The sequence below is a fragment of the Sminthopsis crassicaudata genome, chromosome 6 (genome assembly GCF_048593235.1).
Source record: "Sminthopsis crassicaudata isolate SCR6 chromosome 6, ASM4859323v1, whole genome shotgun sequence".
Lineage (NCBI taxonomy): Eukaryota > Metazoa > Chordata > Mammalia > Dasyuromorphia > Dasyuridae > Sminthopsis > Sminthopsis crassicaudata.
The window spans coordinates 240,768,904-240,786,536 of NC_133622.1; the positions used below are offsets into that span (position 1 = coordinate 240,768,904).

Here is a 17,633-nt window from a genome sequence, read left to right on the forward strand (position 1 = left end):
TGTGTGTCTAAAAAAGACAAAAATATCAATGATAATATTAATCATGATAACAAAAGGCATTGAAGCTATAATTTATTTGTAAAAATCCATAAATTACTTATGTACAGTTATTAGATTCACAAATGTGATATATATTAGTTTTATTTTTCTACTTGTTAAATTAAAAGCATTTTGTATCATTTTTCATGGCTGTTAACAAGGTGTATGATGTCTCTATATGAAGGAACTAAAATATTTTACTGCATAAGATTTACTAGGGACCGTGTCTTCCTTCTCAGTACAAAACTCATTTGCTCCCAATACCTGAGGCAACCGGCAGTTGGAGACTGCAATATCCAGACCCCTTGATCACATTCCAATGGAAAATTGCTTCTGCATTGTGTCTCTCAATCGGTTTTTTTTTTTTTTTTCCCCCGCAGTTCTTTTAATTTTTAATGCCTCATTGTGGTCATCAGATTTCTTTGACTTGCCTTATAAAATAATATATATTGAAAAAAAATTTTGAATTTGCTGGGGGTTGACAGAATATCTAATTAAAAATGTTGACAGAGTTAGGGAAATAGAAGCTGAGATGAGAAAATAATTATCTTTTTTCCAATTGATGGAAAATGTCTTTTTTCTATAAAGAATATATTTGAAATTATAGAATGAAATATTGAGATCGACAAGGTAGATAGAAAAATGGAAATGTGCTTTTAATTATCTTCACCCCAAATTAAAACATTCAGTTGATCAATCACCTTCTGTTGATTCTTGTTTTCAAAGCACTTGGAAGAGTTCCTTAAATAGATGGGTTTCCTGCCCTGCTCTGTGGGAACATCCTTTCTTCCAGTATATTTTACACTTTTTAATGATAGTCAAAATCTTTAGGCTCCCAGTTCAGTAAGTTCTGCCCCAGTTAATGAGCTAGTGCTTCTGATGTTATAAAAAGAACTCTCAGAGGAGAGTCTGGGGATTCAGGGCCTGTCTTGGCTAGTCCATTTGTTAATTGTATAACACTTGACAATTCATTTCTTACCTTTAAAAGTCACTATCTCTCTGTGCAAAATGGTTCCAATGATACTTGTACTTCCAACCTCCAGGGATTCATGGGCAAAATAATTTGAAATGGGTGAATCCTTCTTATAGATGAGTTATCATTAATTACATAAACTGATAACAAGTGACTGTTAAATTGTTTGAAATAATAAGTCAAAATATTTATATTCCTTTGGGGGTGGATTTGAAGGATTAGCATCTTTGTGGGAGATAATTTTCCTCATGTTTCTCCCCTGAAATATTAGGAAAGAGAGCTTAACTATAGAAAGAAATAAGCCAAAATTAAATGTAGCAAAGAATAGTGACAAGAAAGACCCCCTTGCCAATCCAATTAACTAATCAGAGACATCATCAGGTACAAAAAGAAAACATTTATGTATTCCCTGCAAGGAAGACTCCCAGACATACACCTGGGAGCCATCCCAACCCCTAACATGTGCTCCTGGAACCCAACCTGCTTCCAGGCTTGTCCACCCTTTAAAAAAAAGGACTTGAGCCTTCTCATTGGATAGACTAAAAGGACATATTTATCCTTGACCAATAATCATCAATGCTAGGTGCCTCCCACAGGTGACATCACTTCCTGCAACTTCCTGTATATAAGGTTCAAAATTCGTTCCTCCATTAAGTAAATGACCTCCCCCAAGGTCCAAATTCTGGGAACAGGGATCATGTGATTCATTACAGAGAAATATTTCATCCAATCAGTCCCATTCTTTGATAAGAAGGGTGACCAAAAAAATAAAATTAAGGAAGACCTGAGTTTAAATCCTTTCTCATACATTTACTGCTACTAGACTGTTAAGTCTAGGCATTTTGCTTATATCAAATTCAGTTTTTTCACCTATAAAAAACAAACAAAACCTATAATAAAAGTATCTTTCTCCTTAGATTAGAATAGGAATCAAACATGTGAATATTTTTACACTGGTTTATATACTTTAAGACTATAAATTATACAGCTGCTGCTTCTTTTAATACTTGATTGGTTCTTGTCTTTTCTTCTCCTTAAGGACAAAAATTACATCACTATGTGCCAGCTATAGCTGATCAAATCAGAATGAAATCAGAAGGCTCCACCACAGGTTGGGGACAAATAGTCGATAAGAACATTGGAGCAGAGATGTCCCTAAATCTGTATAACCCACATTTTCTTTGAGTTGATGTCATTCTGTTTTGCTCATAGAGTGCAGAAACTTTTTTGATTTTGGCAGGTGGTGATGGGTGCTGTTGTGCTGGTGTCTACCATGTTTCACGATTAAGTCCAAAGTTCTTCAGAGGGATGTTGAAAATATCCTTTTATTACTTCTTCTAAGAATGATGTAAAGGCCTACTGTATTTGGCTTCTCCATAAAATAGTCTTACTGGCAAACATACATTTGACATTCAAGCAATGGGTCCAGACCATTGGAAATGGATTCTGAAATTGAGGTCCAATACCTGGCAATTCAGCTTGATATCTTATCCTATCAGGTGATCTATAGAATTTTCCTAAAACAATAAGAATGTAATTAATTCAATTCCTGGCATGTCACTAGTATAATGTCCTGTGGCGATTGGATTAGGACCCTGGATGCCTTAGAATCAGCCAATGTCAGGATAAGCAAAAGTCTTTATTCTTGGTCTTTAGTGATAAAAATGAAGAGAGCAGACCAGTAGGATAGCTGTGACCTCACTGCCTCTTCTCTCTCAAAGAAGTGGCCCTGCTAGTGGCACTGCACCATCTAATCCCTCCCACAATTCTCTGTATACATCAAATGATTAGGCCAGCAGAGGACAGTGTGAAGGGCCATTTTTCCAAGGATATTCTTATAAAGTATTGTCCCATCAGTAATTAGCCTTAAATGCTCCCACTGCATTGACTCAAGAGTTTCAGCCCTTTACAAAGTCCAGATTCCACAGGCACAGGTCTGCATGAGGTCAGCACAATGGCTCAATAGACCTTCAGTTTGACATGAAGTCTAATATCTCTTCTCTCCAAAACACTGAGCTAACTCTGTTAATGCATGCATCAATATCACCTGCTATGTGTATTTCCTTAGAAAGTATACTACCAAGATAAATAAACTCAGTCACAGCAATAAAATGATGTGTGATATTTTTTCACTCAAAAATAAATCTGTTTAAAATGAGGCAGAGTGACTTGAAGTTGTCAGCCTCACTCGCTTCCAGAGTGGATGATGCATTAGATCAGGATAATCCAGTGGTTGACTTTATAAATACATATATATCTATAGATAGATAGATAGATAGATATAATGTTTCTTTTACTTTCTTTTTTGTAAAGGCAATTAAGTGGCTTGCCAAAGGTCAAACAACTAAAAAGTGTTAAGTCTTAACAAGTGTTTAAGTGTTAACAAATATTAAGTGTTAACAAGTGTTTAAGGGTTAACAAGTGTTTAAGTGTTAACAAGTGTTTAAGTATCTGAGGTCTTCTTTGAACTCAGGTGCTCTCCACTTCAGGGCCAGTACTTTATTCACTATGCCATTCATCTCCCCATCATCCTTAGGGTCTTTTATGTCTCAAAAAGCATTGCACAGCATCTACTTTCTGGATGGTCATTTAAATACATTTTCTAAACTGGCCATTCCACAAAGTGGTCTTCAAATATATGTATTGGGAACCTTTACCTCATAGATTTGTGACCCCTTGTTACCCTCTACCTGGTTTACACTGTCTGCTGAATGGTGTATTAGGGGGTGCATATTGTGTATGCAATGAATTCCTGGAGCCACAGGTGAAAGTTAGGTGAATCAGGAGTAGAGCAAAGGGGAAAAGCTTCCTTAAAAGGAGCTTAGAAGTCTTCACACCATAGTCTATCTTTCCTGAACACCTCCTACAACACAAAAGGGATGGACTTGAAAGCTATGTTTTGTTTATTTAAAACAAAACAAAACAAAACAAAAAAAAAAAAAAAAAAAAAACAAAGTATCATAGACAATGAAAAATAATCTCAAGACAAACTTGTGTTCATCAAATGGCACAGCTTACAAATTCTTAAAAGGAAAAAAAAAAGATAAATGTGTTACAGGAGAAAATTGCAAAATTATACTAGTGGGTACCCCGATTTTCCTCTCATAGACCAAGTTAAATCTAGCAAAAAAAATGAGAATGGAATTAAGAGCAGAATTTTAGGAAATCAGAAACAATTGGCATCTGGAGAAAAGTGAATTGGAATAGTGTGGTACATTACTTTTTTATTATAGCTTTTTATTGACAGAACATAAGCAAGTGTAATTTTTTAACATTAACCCTTGTAAGCACTTCTGTTCCAACTTTACCCTTCCTTTCCTCCATCCACTCCCCTAGATGGCAGGCAGTCTCATATATGCTAAAAATGTAAAAGTATATCATAAATACAATATATGTGTGCATATTTACACACTCTCTTGTTGCACAAGAAAAAATCAGCTTTATACAGGTAAAAATAACATGGGAAGAAAACCAAAAATACAAGCTTTCCACATTCATTTCCCAGTGTTCTTTCACTGGGTGTAGCTGGTTCTGTCCATCACTGATCAATCGGAACTGAATTAGGAAAGGGAACAGTTTTTCTACATAATTCCTTAAAATGTGATTTCTAAGATCTTACTTTTATGGTTTTTCAATTATCAAATAGTTAACAAATGATCTCTTCTTAACCTTTTCTTGTTTTTCCCTCAGAGAATTCATTTTTCCAAAGAGGGAGTTCACACTTTCTTCTATTTGTATATTGTTTTGACTGTTTTTTGTTTTTTGAACTCTCATGAACTCTCTTGAATCCATTAGTTTTCATGTACCAAATTCTATTTTCAACAGATTTTTTTCTTCAATGAGATTCTACACGATTGCTTTTTTTTTTTTTTTTTTTTTTTTTTTTTTTCTATATGGACATGTCTATTTTTTTAGGGATTGTTATGGGAGAGAACTGTACTTGAAATGAGGATTCTTACAAGGTGCTAACTCAGTGGAATTGATTAAGTAAATGGTTAAGTACTTTGCTTGGTGTTTACTAGTTCTCTAGTTCAAAACACATACTTAGTACTTACTATAGTTCCACAAGGTTTACACCTCTGATGATGTAATCAGAGCATATAAATAGGGACAAAGTCAGCCAGATACTCATTCCATGGCCCATCATTGTGGTGGCTGGAGAAGAAGCCCTGAGACTCAGAGAGATTCACTCCATCTCACAACATCAGAGTGGTTGGTCCGTCCTACATTGACTCCACTGACACCAAGCTTGCCCAGGCCAGGCAAGGGGACCAAAAACTTGGATTTAACACCTGACTATCCTCTAGGACATTAATCAGTTGAAAGGAAGGCTTGTCCAGAGACTTCCGAAAAAGCAAGGAGAACACATTTTGGCGCCCAGTGTGGGGCTGGAAGCCAAGATCCTGCAAATCAGAGTCTCAAGCTCCATAGGCTGAGCTAGCTGGGCAGGCCCTGAGGGCCTAAGGAGATAGTCCTGAGCACTCCTATACTGAGAAGCACTGAGGAAGCCACCCCAGGAGCTACACCAGGTGGTGACGAGAGCCAGCTGCCCCATCAGGGAAAGAGCCATGGAGTGCACCAGGAACCTGCTGTTGGATGGAAAGGAGCACTGCCTGATGCTTGGGGACAGCTTCCAGAAGAGGCCCAAATCCTCCTTCCACAAGAGCTGCTATAATTTCAAGCTGGCATCAGCAGACCCATTGGGGGACAGAGAGCTGCAAGTGGACCAGGAGGATGATATCACAGTCATGCTGCCTCACTTCCCCAGTGGTGCAGCCCCAAGGACTGTCTTCAAAGGAAACAAAAGACCCTATGAGAGAGACTCTATTGTCATCATTAATCAGGATACTAAGGAACATGTGTTGGAAAAACTCAGTAGCAGTGTTCAGGTCAAGAAGATCAGAACTGAGGGAGGGAGCAAAACCCAGGCAAGAGTGGACCTGCCCCCTGAGTGGGCACAACTGACTTCCATAGCACTCAGAGCCCCAGGGAAGACACCCTTTGGACCAAAAACCTGTCCTGTGAAAGACCATCCTCCAGGTGAACTCCAGTTGGAGGACATTAAGAGACAGCTGAGAATGCCGGCCAAGCCAGAAAGTGAAAGGGCCAGGCTAGAACAAAGGAGCCAGAGGGGGCTGGCCCAGCCACCACCCAAGGAACTAAGGAAGGTGATGGGCCAGGCAGCAACAATTGGGTTTGGCACTGAGACATTTGGGATCATGGGGTCCGAGAATCCAAGTCCACAAAATCCGAGTTGTAAGATCATGACCTTCCGTCCTACCATTGAGGAGTTTCAGGACTTTGGGAAATATGTGGCCTACATTGAATCCCAAGGAGCTCACAGAGCAGGACTTGCTAAGGTGATCCCACCCAAGGAGTGGAGACCTAGGAAAAGTTATGATGACATTGATGACATGGTGATTCCAGCTCCTCTTCAGCAGGTGGTGACAGGACAATCTGGGTTATTTACCCAGTATAACATAAGGAAGAAAGCCATGACAGTGGCAGATTATCGCCACGTGGCCAACAGTGAAAAGTATTGTACTCCTCCACACCAAGATTTTGAAGATCTGGAGCATAAATATTGGAAGAACCTGCCTTTTGTATCTCCAATTTACGGCGCTGATATCACTGGTTCTTTATATGATGCTGATGTACAGGAGTGGAATATTGGGAATTTGAACACCCTTTTGGACATGGTGGAACACGAAGGTGGGATGATCATAGAAGGGGTGAACACTCCCTACCTGTACTTTGGCATGTGGAAAACCACCTTTCCCTGGCACACGGAAGACATGGATCTCTACAGTATCAATTACCTGCACTTTGGGGAGCCCAAGTCTTGGTATGCCATACCTCCAGAACATGGGAAACGTCTGGAACGCCTGGCAAAAGGCTTTTTCCCAGGCAGTTCTCAGGGATGTGATGCCTTTCTCCGTCACAAGACGGCTCTCATCTCTCCCTCCGTCTTGAAAAAGTACGGCATCCCTTTTGATCGGATCACTCAGGAGGCTGGCGAGTTCATCATTACTTTTCCCTATGGATACCATGCAGGATTCAATCATGGTTTCAACTGTGCTGAGGCCACCAATTTTGCCACATTGAGATGGATTGACTATGGCAAGATGGCTACTCAGTGCACCTGCCGAAAGGATATGGTGAAATTTTCAATGGATGTTTTTGTGAGACTGCTACAGCCAGAGCGCTATGAACTGTGGAAGCAAGGAAAAGATATTATTGCTTTGGACCACGTGAAGCCTACAGCACTCACTAGCCCCGAACTGAGTGCTTGGAAGGAGACCAAGGCTGTGCTGAAAGCTAAGCTCCCTGGGAGACAAATTAAGGAAAACAGACACTGGAAAAAGACTGAGGAGGAGAGAAAACCAAATACAGACAGGAAGAGAGAGCAGAACAGAAAGCCTGGCCTATGGTCCCACAGAAGGAGACAGCCTAGGAGGAATAAAAAGGAAGACCAGAAGTCATTGGGCGAAGTTATGGCTGCAGAAACCCTTTGGGAGGAGGGCAAAGTTAAGGAAGAACCCAAACATGAGGCTGATCTAGAAGAAGAAGAGCAGCACAAAACTCGTGAAAGTGGTGAAGGTGATGGTAAGACCAAACTCTGAGGACTATGGACAGAATCCTGATGACCTGGCCTTCATGGAGAGCCTCTTGCAGTCACAATACCAGCCTGGAGCCCAGAGCCACATGTTTGGTACAAACTCAATTTTAGAATCAACATCTCCTGACCTCCTCCACCCCCACCCTTTGACCTAAGCTGAGCACCCAGACAACAGTGGAACAAGTAGACAGCCCTCTCCCTTCCCCTTTCCCCTTCCCCATGCAATAACTTGCTGTGAATTCCTTTCATCTACATTGAATTTGACCATCTGAGAGACTTGTCTGGCCACAGGCTACCTGGACTCTGCTCAACACACTGCTGATGGTCCTAGGAAAGGAGGCAATGGTAACCTCTCAGATTGCCTGTCACCCGGAGGCTTTAGAACAGCTTCTGCTCCTGGAGCCCAGGGATGCCTGGCTCTTGTCTTATGCTAGGAAGGATTAAAGGTTACATTACAAAAGCAAAAACTACTCAAGATTTGTAAACCATGTAAAAGCTCTCATTTGAAAAGGGGCTATTTCACTGACTACTGAAGCAGGCTTTGGAATTGTGATTTTTTGTATAGAAATCACCTTTGTGAAGTTCTTTCTATAAATATTTATTGTTAAAAAATAAGAAAAAAGGGAAAAGGAGAGAGAGAGAGAGAGAGAGAGAGAGAGAGAGAGAGAGAGAGAGAGAGAGAGAGAGAGAGAGAGTGTGTGTGTGTGAGTGAGTGTAGGGGGGGGGAAGGAGAGGGAGAGGGAGAGCTTTGAAAGCTGAGATCAAGCAGATGGGGATCTTCAGTGACAGCAGTCCCTCTGACTCCCAGAGCTCCAGCAGTGAGGAGGCCAAGTCCAGAGACTCTTTCTCAAGGGCATCCTCCTCTGCAGTCCTGTCACAGAATTGCTGTGGGGAACAGCAGCAGCTCCCTGGGAATCACCTACTGATGAGCACTTTGGGAGATGATTTACAACTGAGCGACTCCTGCAGTGACAGTAATGTCTAGCATTGGGACTTCCTACATCTGTCTTGGAGGCTTCCAGAAAGCTGGAAGACAGGATAAGAAATCCAGGAGCAGAAACCCAGCCTCAAGGAGAGCTTTTGGCCCTTAGTGATCCCTGAGTCTCACTGAACCTGAGCAGAGTGTGCTTTCATATATTATGGGAATACACTTTTACCTCAAAATCTGGGTATCATAAAAACAAAACAAAAAAACAAAAAACCAAAAAAAAAAAAACTTCCTAGATATGTTGGAATTATAAGACAAAGTAAAAATAGAAACCCCCACTCTATCACTTTCACCTTCTGAAAGAAAGGCCAAATCAGAAATACTCAAATACAGAGTATTCAAGTCAAAGAAAAAAAAAAAGTGTTGTGAACAGCCAAAAACAGTTCCAGGATCAAGGAACCCCAGTGAGGATCACACAGGACTACTGAACTACTGACTTTAACTTAATTAACATGTATTGTTCTACCCTCCATCTAGGGTAAGGTGTGGGGGGAAGGGAGGGGAAGAGTTGGAACAAAACGTTTTGTAAGGTCAATGCTGAAAAATTATCTTGAACATATATTGAAAAAGATATCTTGTCAATAAAAAGCTATTTAAAAAAAAAAAGAGTAGTGGCCTGCTTTTGGGAAGAGATGTCAGTAAGAGGTTTGCTGATGGTTGTGGGACAGCATGGCCTAGCTGGAGAATTTTTCCTTCTAGGAAGGCCTGTCCTCCTTCATTTCTCCGAGACCAAGGTCCATCTGAGGCAGAGACAGTCACAGAAGGGTTGAGAAGGACTGGAAATGAGATGTTCCATCCTTGACTATTCTCTTGCTGGCTCTCCCTCCTCCTGCACTTCTCCACTAAGATCAAGACTGGGTCAGACTAGTAGACTGTCACAGACTCCAGGAGGAGACTGGGAGAGATGAACACCAAGGTAGGACCAGACTGACAGACAATGTAAAGGAGATTGACAGACTCAGATTGCAGAAGAGATGTGATGGAGACAATAAAGACTCTAGAATCTATTTGTGGCCATTCTCATAGGGTCTATCCTGTTGAGACCAAGGCCTGACTGGAGGACCATCAGAAAGCTAGCATGAACATTACAAGGAATTTTCTTTATCATGAAGTTTTTTTTTCCTACTTCTTTTATAGTTTGGTCAATTATGTTTTTAAAGTATCATTTTCTTTATTTTTTTTTTTTGCCTCTCTTAGAAAGGCTTCAATTGTATTTTCATAATTGTCTTTTTCCACTCATTTCCCCCATTTTTCTTCTCTTCATCTTATTTAGTTTTTAAATAAATTTAGCTCTTCAATGATTTGGGGAGTGGGTATTGTGTCTAATTCACTTGTTTCTTCTTGAGGCTTTTCTTTTATCTATGTTGACATCATTGTGTTTCTTCTAAGTTTGTGTCTTAATTTTCCTTGTCACCACTGCAACTGTTTTAAAGTAATCTTCTTTTCTTGTTTGCTCATGTTTAAAGCTTATTTCTTGACTTTTAATTTTAAATTAAACTTGAGCTTAATCCTTCAAATAATAATGAGGTATTGTTCCAAGTTTAAGTGTGTTTATTTGATTTCATACTATTCTTTTCAGTTCTAGTTTGTATATATAATACATATTTAATTTTCCATATAGAAAATGCATTTTCATGATTATTTTACATGTTCAAAAATTACTCAAAATGTCATTTCACACTGCCAAATCAATCATCTATTTGAAATATATAGTGCTATGCACATGCTGTTTTCCCACACTAGGCATCTGGAAATATTTTTGACATTTTTTTCCTCTCCTAACCTCTACCATAGAGACTAACACATAAGTATACCCATAAAAATGGTTAGTAAGATAAGGAGTAGTTGAGAAAAATAGTCCTGTTTTTCTTCCATATGTTCACAGTATTACATAGTAGGCTCAGTATATGTCCTTCCAATGAAGTCAGCACAATGGTTCTATAGAACTTTAGTTTGACAGGAAGTCTAATATCTCTTCTCTGCAAAACACTGAGCTAACTCTGTTAATGCATGCATCAATATCTCCTGCTATGTGTATTTCCTTAGAAAGTATACCACCAAGATAAATTAACTCAGTCATAGCAATAAAATGTTGTGTGATATTTTTTTTACTCAAAAATAAATCTGTTTAAAAGGAGGCAGGGTTACTTGAAGTTGTCAGCCTCACTCTCTGTTCCAGAGAGTGGATGATGCATTGGTACAAGAACATCCAAAGGATGACTTCATATATATAGATATATATGTATATATATATATATGTATATATATACATATATGTATATGTATATATATATATATATGTGTATATGTATATACATATATATATATGTATATGTGTGTGTGTTTGTGTGTGTGTGTATAATGTTTCTTTTACTTTCTTTTTTTTAAAGGCAATTAAGTGTATTGCCTGCCCAAAGTCAAACAACTAAAAAGTGTTGTGTTAACAAGTACCGTGTTAACAACTGTTTAAGTGTTAACAAGTGTTTAAGTATCTGGGGTCTGGTTTGAACTCAGGTGCTCTTCACTTCAGGGCCAGTACTTTATTCACTGTGCCATCCAGCTCCCCATCCTCCTTGGGGTCTTTTATGCCTAAAAAAATTCTAAGCTAGCAGTCTCTGTTCAATATGTGCTTAATCTGTAAGTTCTTCACCATATCTTACTCCACACATTCCCCTTAACCTTTAATTTGTTTAATTTATTGCTGATATGAAAGTAAAACATTCAGCTGCCTAATTTTTAGTATGCCTGCTTTGTTAAATGTGCTGGAAATTCTTAATGAAATTATATGAATCTCTATGTAAGGAATAAATAATTTTGAGTCCGTCCATCATGAGAGCAGGAGCCCCAGCTGCCTCTGGGAGCCTTCTGTGGCGGTGGACCTCCTGCTCCCTTCACTGTGCTTGGGCTTCTCCTTCCCCTCCTCCCCTGGTCTCTGGCCCCAGGATCTCCCACAGCCTCTCTCCCCCCGCCCCCCATGCCTATACTCCAGTCCCAGAGGCTTTCACTAGGAGCTCTCCCCTGCCTGCTTCCCTCCTCTGGCCACTTCTCTCTGATTTGCTCCCTTGGCCCTGGCAGAGGGATGTCTGAGGGATGCTGACGGACTGGGCAGCACTGAGATCCTTATTGTCAGATATATGTGCCAAGGACCAGGAGGAGCTGTGTGAAGGCATTTCTATGCAGCAGTTGCTTTAAGACCCCTCCTCCAGCTGAGTGAAGTTAGACCAGCGTCCACCATGACTACACTCGTTCTGGGAGTAATGCTGCTCATGCTCCGGCCCCAGTTAGTGCCTTCTCATCCCGCCTCCAGCTCCCAAGTCGAAGCCCCCACTGAAGCCAGGCAGAAAGAGCTGTTAAGGAAAAGCTCTGACCAGAGCGACTTCCAAGAAGGGGCTCCTTTGAATGGGTCCATCCAGCGGCTGCCCCAAACCGGCTTGAAGAAAGGCAGTACCCGAGCCCTGCTGGAGATGCTCAGTCTGCACCCAGTGATAGTGGCTGCTGAAAGGGAAGTCGATTTTTGTGACTGGGAAGATCACTATGGAAACAGCCTGGAATGGTACCTCAGTCATATGCCCTACTCTTCCCCTCATCAGCTCACTGCAGAAAAGACCCCTTCTTACCTCACTTCATCCAAAGTGCCTGAGAGAGTTTATAACATGAACCCCTCCATCAAACTGCTCCTAATCTTGGGAGACCCCAGTGAGCGAGTTCTGGCTGACTATACTCAAGTGTTTATAACCACGTGCAAAAACACAAACCCTACTGTCCATAGAAGAATTCCTCATGGAAGCTGGGGAGCTCAACGTGGAATACAAGGCAATAAACAGGAGCCTCTATTGCTTTCACATGCAGAAATGGCACTGGTACTTTCCACTGGATCACATTCACATCATGGATTTGGATCAGCTCATTGGGGACCCTTTCCCAGAAATAGAAAAAGTAGATCGCTTCTTGAAGCTGGCTCCATAAATCAATGCTTCAAACTTCTATTTGAATAAAACAAAAGGCTTCTACTGCCTAAGGGACAGTGCCAGAGACAGGTGTTTACATGAATCAAAAGGAAAAGCACACCCTCAAGTGGATCCCAACCTACTTAGGAAATGGCAAGAATACTTTCATGAGCCAAATAAGAAATTCTTTCAGCTAATGGCCAGAACATTTGACTGGCACTGGACTCCCGAGCAAGGCTCTGAACCTTTTTACTCTAAGGTCTGATGTGTGTCTAAAAAAGACAAAAATATCAATGATAATATTAATAATGATAACAAAAGGCATTGAAGCTATAATTTATTTGTAAAAATCCATAAATTACTTATGTACAGTTATTAGATTCACAAATGTGATATATATTAGTTTTATTTTTCTACTTGTTAAATTAAAAGCATTTTGTATCATTTTTCATGGCTGTTAACAAGGTGTATGATGTCTCTATATGAAGGAACTAAAATATTTTACTGCATAAGATTTACTAGGGACCGAGTCTTCCTTCTCAGTACAAAACTCATTTGCTCCCAACACCTGAGGCAACCGGCAGTTGGAGACTGCAATATCCAGACCCCTTGATCACTTTCCAATGGAAAATTGCTTGTGCATTGTGTCTCTCAATCTGTTTTTTTTTTTTTCCTGCAGTTCTTTTAATTTTTAATGCCTCATTGTGGTCATCAGATTTCTTTGACTTGCCTCATAAAATAATATATATTGAAAAAAAATTTTGAATTTGCTGGGGGTTGACAGAATATCTAATTAAAAATGTTGACAGAGTTAGGGAAATAGAAGCTGAGATGAGAAAATAATTACCTTTTTTCCAATTGATGGAAAATGTCTTCTTTCTATCAAGAATATATTTGAAATTATAGAATGAAATATTGAGATCGACAAGGTAGATAGAAAAATGGAAATGTGCTTTTAATTATCTTCACCCCAAATTAAAACATTCAGTTGATCAATCACCTTCTGTTGATTCTTGTGTTCAAAGCACTTGGAAGAGTTCCTTAAATAGATGGGTTTCCTGCCCTGCTCTGTGGGAACATCCTTTCTTCCAGTATATTTTACACTTTTTAATGAGAGTCAAAATCTTTAGGCTCCAAGTTCAGTAAGTTCTGCCCCAGTTAATGAGCTAGTGCTTCTGATGTTATAAAAAGAACTCTCAGAGGAGAGTCTGGGGATTCAGTGCCTGTCTTGGCTAGTCCATTTGTTAACTGTATAACACTTGACAATTCATTTCTTAGCTTTAAAAGTCACTATCTCTCTGTGCAAAATGGTTCCAATGATACTTGTACTTCCAACCTCCAGGGATTCATGGGCAAAATAATTTGAAATGGGTGAATCCTTCTTATAGATGAGTTATCATTAATTACATAAACTGATAACAAGTGACTGTTAAATTGTTTGAAATAATAAGTCAAAATATTTATATTCCTTTGGGGGTGGATTTGAAGGATTAGCATCTTTGTGGAAGATAATTTTCCTCAGGTTTCTCCCCTGAAATATTAGGAAAGAGAGCTTAACTATAGAAAGAAATATGCCAAAATTAAATGTAGCAAAGAATAGTGACAAGAAAGACCCCCTTGCCAATCCAATTAACTAATCAGAGACATCATCAGGTACAAAAAGAAAACATTTATGTATTCCCTGCAAGGAAGACTCCCAGACATACACCTGGGAGCCATCCCAACCCCTACCATGTGCTCCTGGAACCCAACCTGCTTCCAGGCTTGTCCACCCTTTAAAAACAAAGGACTTGAGCCTTCTCATTGGATAGACTAAAAGGACATATTTATCCTTGACCAATAATCATCAATGCTAGCTGCCTCCCACAGGTGACATCACTTCCTGCAACTTCCTGTATATAAGGTTCAAAATTCGTTCCTCCATTAAGTAAATGACCTCCCCCAAGGTCCAAATTCTGGGAACAGGGATCATGTGATTCATTACTGAGAAATATTTCATCCAATCAGTCCCATTCTTTGATAAGAAGGGTGACCAAAAAAATAAAATTAAGGAAGACCTGAGTTTGAATCCTTCTCATACATTTACTGCTACTAGACTGTTAAGTCTAGGCATTTTGCTTATATCAAATTCAGTTTTTTCACCTATAAAAAACAAACAAAACCTATAATAATAGTAGCATCTTCCTCCTTAGATTAGAATAAGAATCAAACATGTGAATATTTTTACACTGGTTTATATACTTTAAGACTCTAAATTATACAGCTGCTGCTTCTTTTAATACTTGATTGGTTCTTGTCTTTTCTTCTCCTTAAGGACAAAAATTACATCACTATGTGCCAGTTATAGCTGATCAAATCAGAATGAAATCAGAAGGCTCCACCACAGGTTGGGGACAAATAGTCGATAAGAACATTGGAGCAGAGATGTCCCTAAATCTGTATAACCCACATTTTCTTTGAGTTAATTTCATTCTGTTTTGCTCATAGAGTGCAGAAACTTTTTTGATTTTGGCAGGTGGTGATGGCTGCTGTTGTGCTGGTGTCTACCATGTTTCACGATTAATTCCAAAGTTCTTCAGAGGGATGTTGAAAATATCCTTTTATGACTTCTTCTAAGAATGATGTAAAGGCCTACTGTATTTGGCTTCTCCATAAAATAGTCTTACTGGCAAACATAGATTTAGCATTCAAGCAATGGGTCCAGACCATTGGAAATGGATTCTGCAATTGAGGTCCAATACCTGGCAATTCAGCTTGATATCTTATCCTATCAGGTGATCTTTAGAATTTTCCTAAAACAATAAGAATGTAATTAATTCAATTCCTTGGCATGTCACTAGTATAATGTCCTGTGGCGATTGCATTAGGACCCTGGATGCCTTAGAATCAGCCAATGTCAGGATAAGCAAAAGCCTTTCTTCTTGGTCTTTAGTGATAAAAATGAAGAGAGCAGACCAGTAGGATAGCTGTGACCTCACTGCCTCTTCTCTCTCAAAGAAGTGGCCCTGCTAGTGTCACTGCACCATCTAATCCCTCCCACAATTCTCTGTAAACATCAAATGATTAGGCCAGCAGAGGACAGTGTGAAGGGCCATTTTTCCAATGATATTCTTATAGAGTATTGTCCCATCTGTAATTAGCCTTAAGTGCTCCCAAACTCTTGAGTTTCAGCCCTTTACAAAGTCCAGATTCCACAGGCACAGGTCAGCATGAGGTCAGCACAATGACTCTATAGACCTTTAGTTGGACAGGAAGTCTAATATCTCTTCTCTCCAAAACACTGAGCTAACTCTGTTAATGCATGCATCAACATCATCTGCTATGTGTATTTCCTTAGAAAGTATACTACCAAGATAAATAAACTCAGTCACAGCAATAAAATGATGTGTGATGTTTTTTTCACTCAAAAATAAATCTGTTTAAAATGAGGCAGAGTGACTTGAAGTTGTCAGCCTCACTCTCTCTTCCGGAGTGGATGATGCATTAGATCAGGATAATCCAGTGGTTGACTTTATAAATGCATATATATCTATAGATTGATAGATAGATAGATATAATGTTTCTTTTACTTTCTTTTTTGTAAAGGCAATTAAGTGGCTTGCCAAAGGTCAAACAACTAAAAAGTGTTAAGTCTTAACAAGTGTTTAAGTCTTAACAAGTGTTTAAGTCTTAACAAGTGTTTAAGGGTTAACAAGTGTTTAAGTATCTGAGGTCTTGTTTGAACTCAGGTGCTCTCCACTTCAGGGCCAGTAGGTTATTCACTATGCCATTCATCTCCCCATCATCCTTAGGGTCTTTTATGTCTCAAAAAGCATTGCACAGCATCTACTTTCTGGATGGTCATTTAAATACATTTTCTAAACTGGCCATTCCACAAAGTGGTCTTCAAATATCTGCATTGGGAACCTTTACCTCATAGATTTGTGACCCCTTGTTACCCTCTACCTGGTTTAAACTGTCTGCTGAATGGTGTATTAGGGGGTGCATATTGTGTATGCAATGAATTCCAGGAGCCACAGGTGAAAGTTAGGTGAATCAGGAGTAGAGCAAAGGGGAAAAGCTTCCTTAAAAGGAGCTTAGAAGTCTTCACACCATAGTCTATCTTTCCTGAACACCTCCTACAACACAAAAGGGATGGACTTGAAAGCTATGTTTTGTTTATTTAAAACAAAACAAAACAAAACAAAACAAAACAAGGTATCATAGACAATGAAAAATAATCTCAAGACAAACTTATATTCATCAAATGGCACAGCTTACAAATTCTTAAAAGGAAAAAAAAAGATAAATGTGTTACAGGAGAAAATTGCAAAATTATACTAGTGGATAGCCCGATTTTCCTGTCATAGACCAAGTTAAATCTAGCAAAAAAATGAGAATGGAATTAAGAGCAGAATTTTAGGAAATCAGAAACAATTGGCTTCTGGAGAAAAGTGAATTGGAATAGTGTGGTACATTACATTTTTTTATTATAGCTTTTTATTGACAGAACATAAGCAAGTTTAATTTTTTAACATTGACCCTTGCAAGCACTTCTGTTCCAACTTTACCCTTCCTTTCCTACATCCCCTCCCTTAGATGGCAGGCAGTCTCATATATGCTAAAAATGTAAAAGTATATCATAAATACAATATATGTGTGCATATTTATACACTTCTCTTGTTGCACAAGAAAAAATCAGCTTTATACAGGTAAAAATAACATGGGAAGAAAACCAAAAATACAAGCTTTCCACATTCATTTCCCAGTGTTCTTTCACTGGGTGTAGCTGGTTCTGTCCATCACTGATCAATCGGAACTTAATTAGGAAAGGGAACAGTTTTTCTACATAATTCCTTAAAATGTGATTTTTAAGATCTTACTTTGATTATGGTTTTTCAATTATCAAATAGTTAACAAATGATCTCTTCTTAAACTTTTTTTTTTCCCTCAGAGAATTCATTTTTCCAAAGAGGGGAGTTCACACTTTCTTCTATTTGTGCATTGTTTTGACTGTTTTTTTTGTTTTTGTTTTTTGTTTTTCGAAGTCTCATGAACTCTCTTGAATCCAATAGTTTTCACCTACCA

At 39.0% G+C, this 17,633-nt stretch overlaps 2 pseudogenes; both read left to right on the top strand.

Moving 5' to 3' along the window:
• The first annotated feature begins 6,210 nt into the window (after positions 1-6,210).
• LOC141546397 (lysine-specific demethylase 4B pseudogene) lies at positions 6,211-7,635 on the top strand (annotated as a pseudogene).
• A 4,217-nt stretch (positions 7,636-11,852) lies between these two features.
• Positions 11,853-12,831, top strand: LOC141547482 (heparan sulfate glucosamine 3-O-sulfotransferase 1-like; annotated as a pseudogene).
• The last annotated feature ends 4,802 nt before the right edge of the window (positions 12,832-17,633 follow it).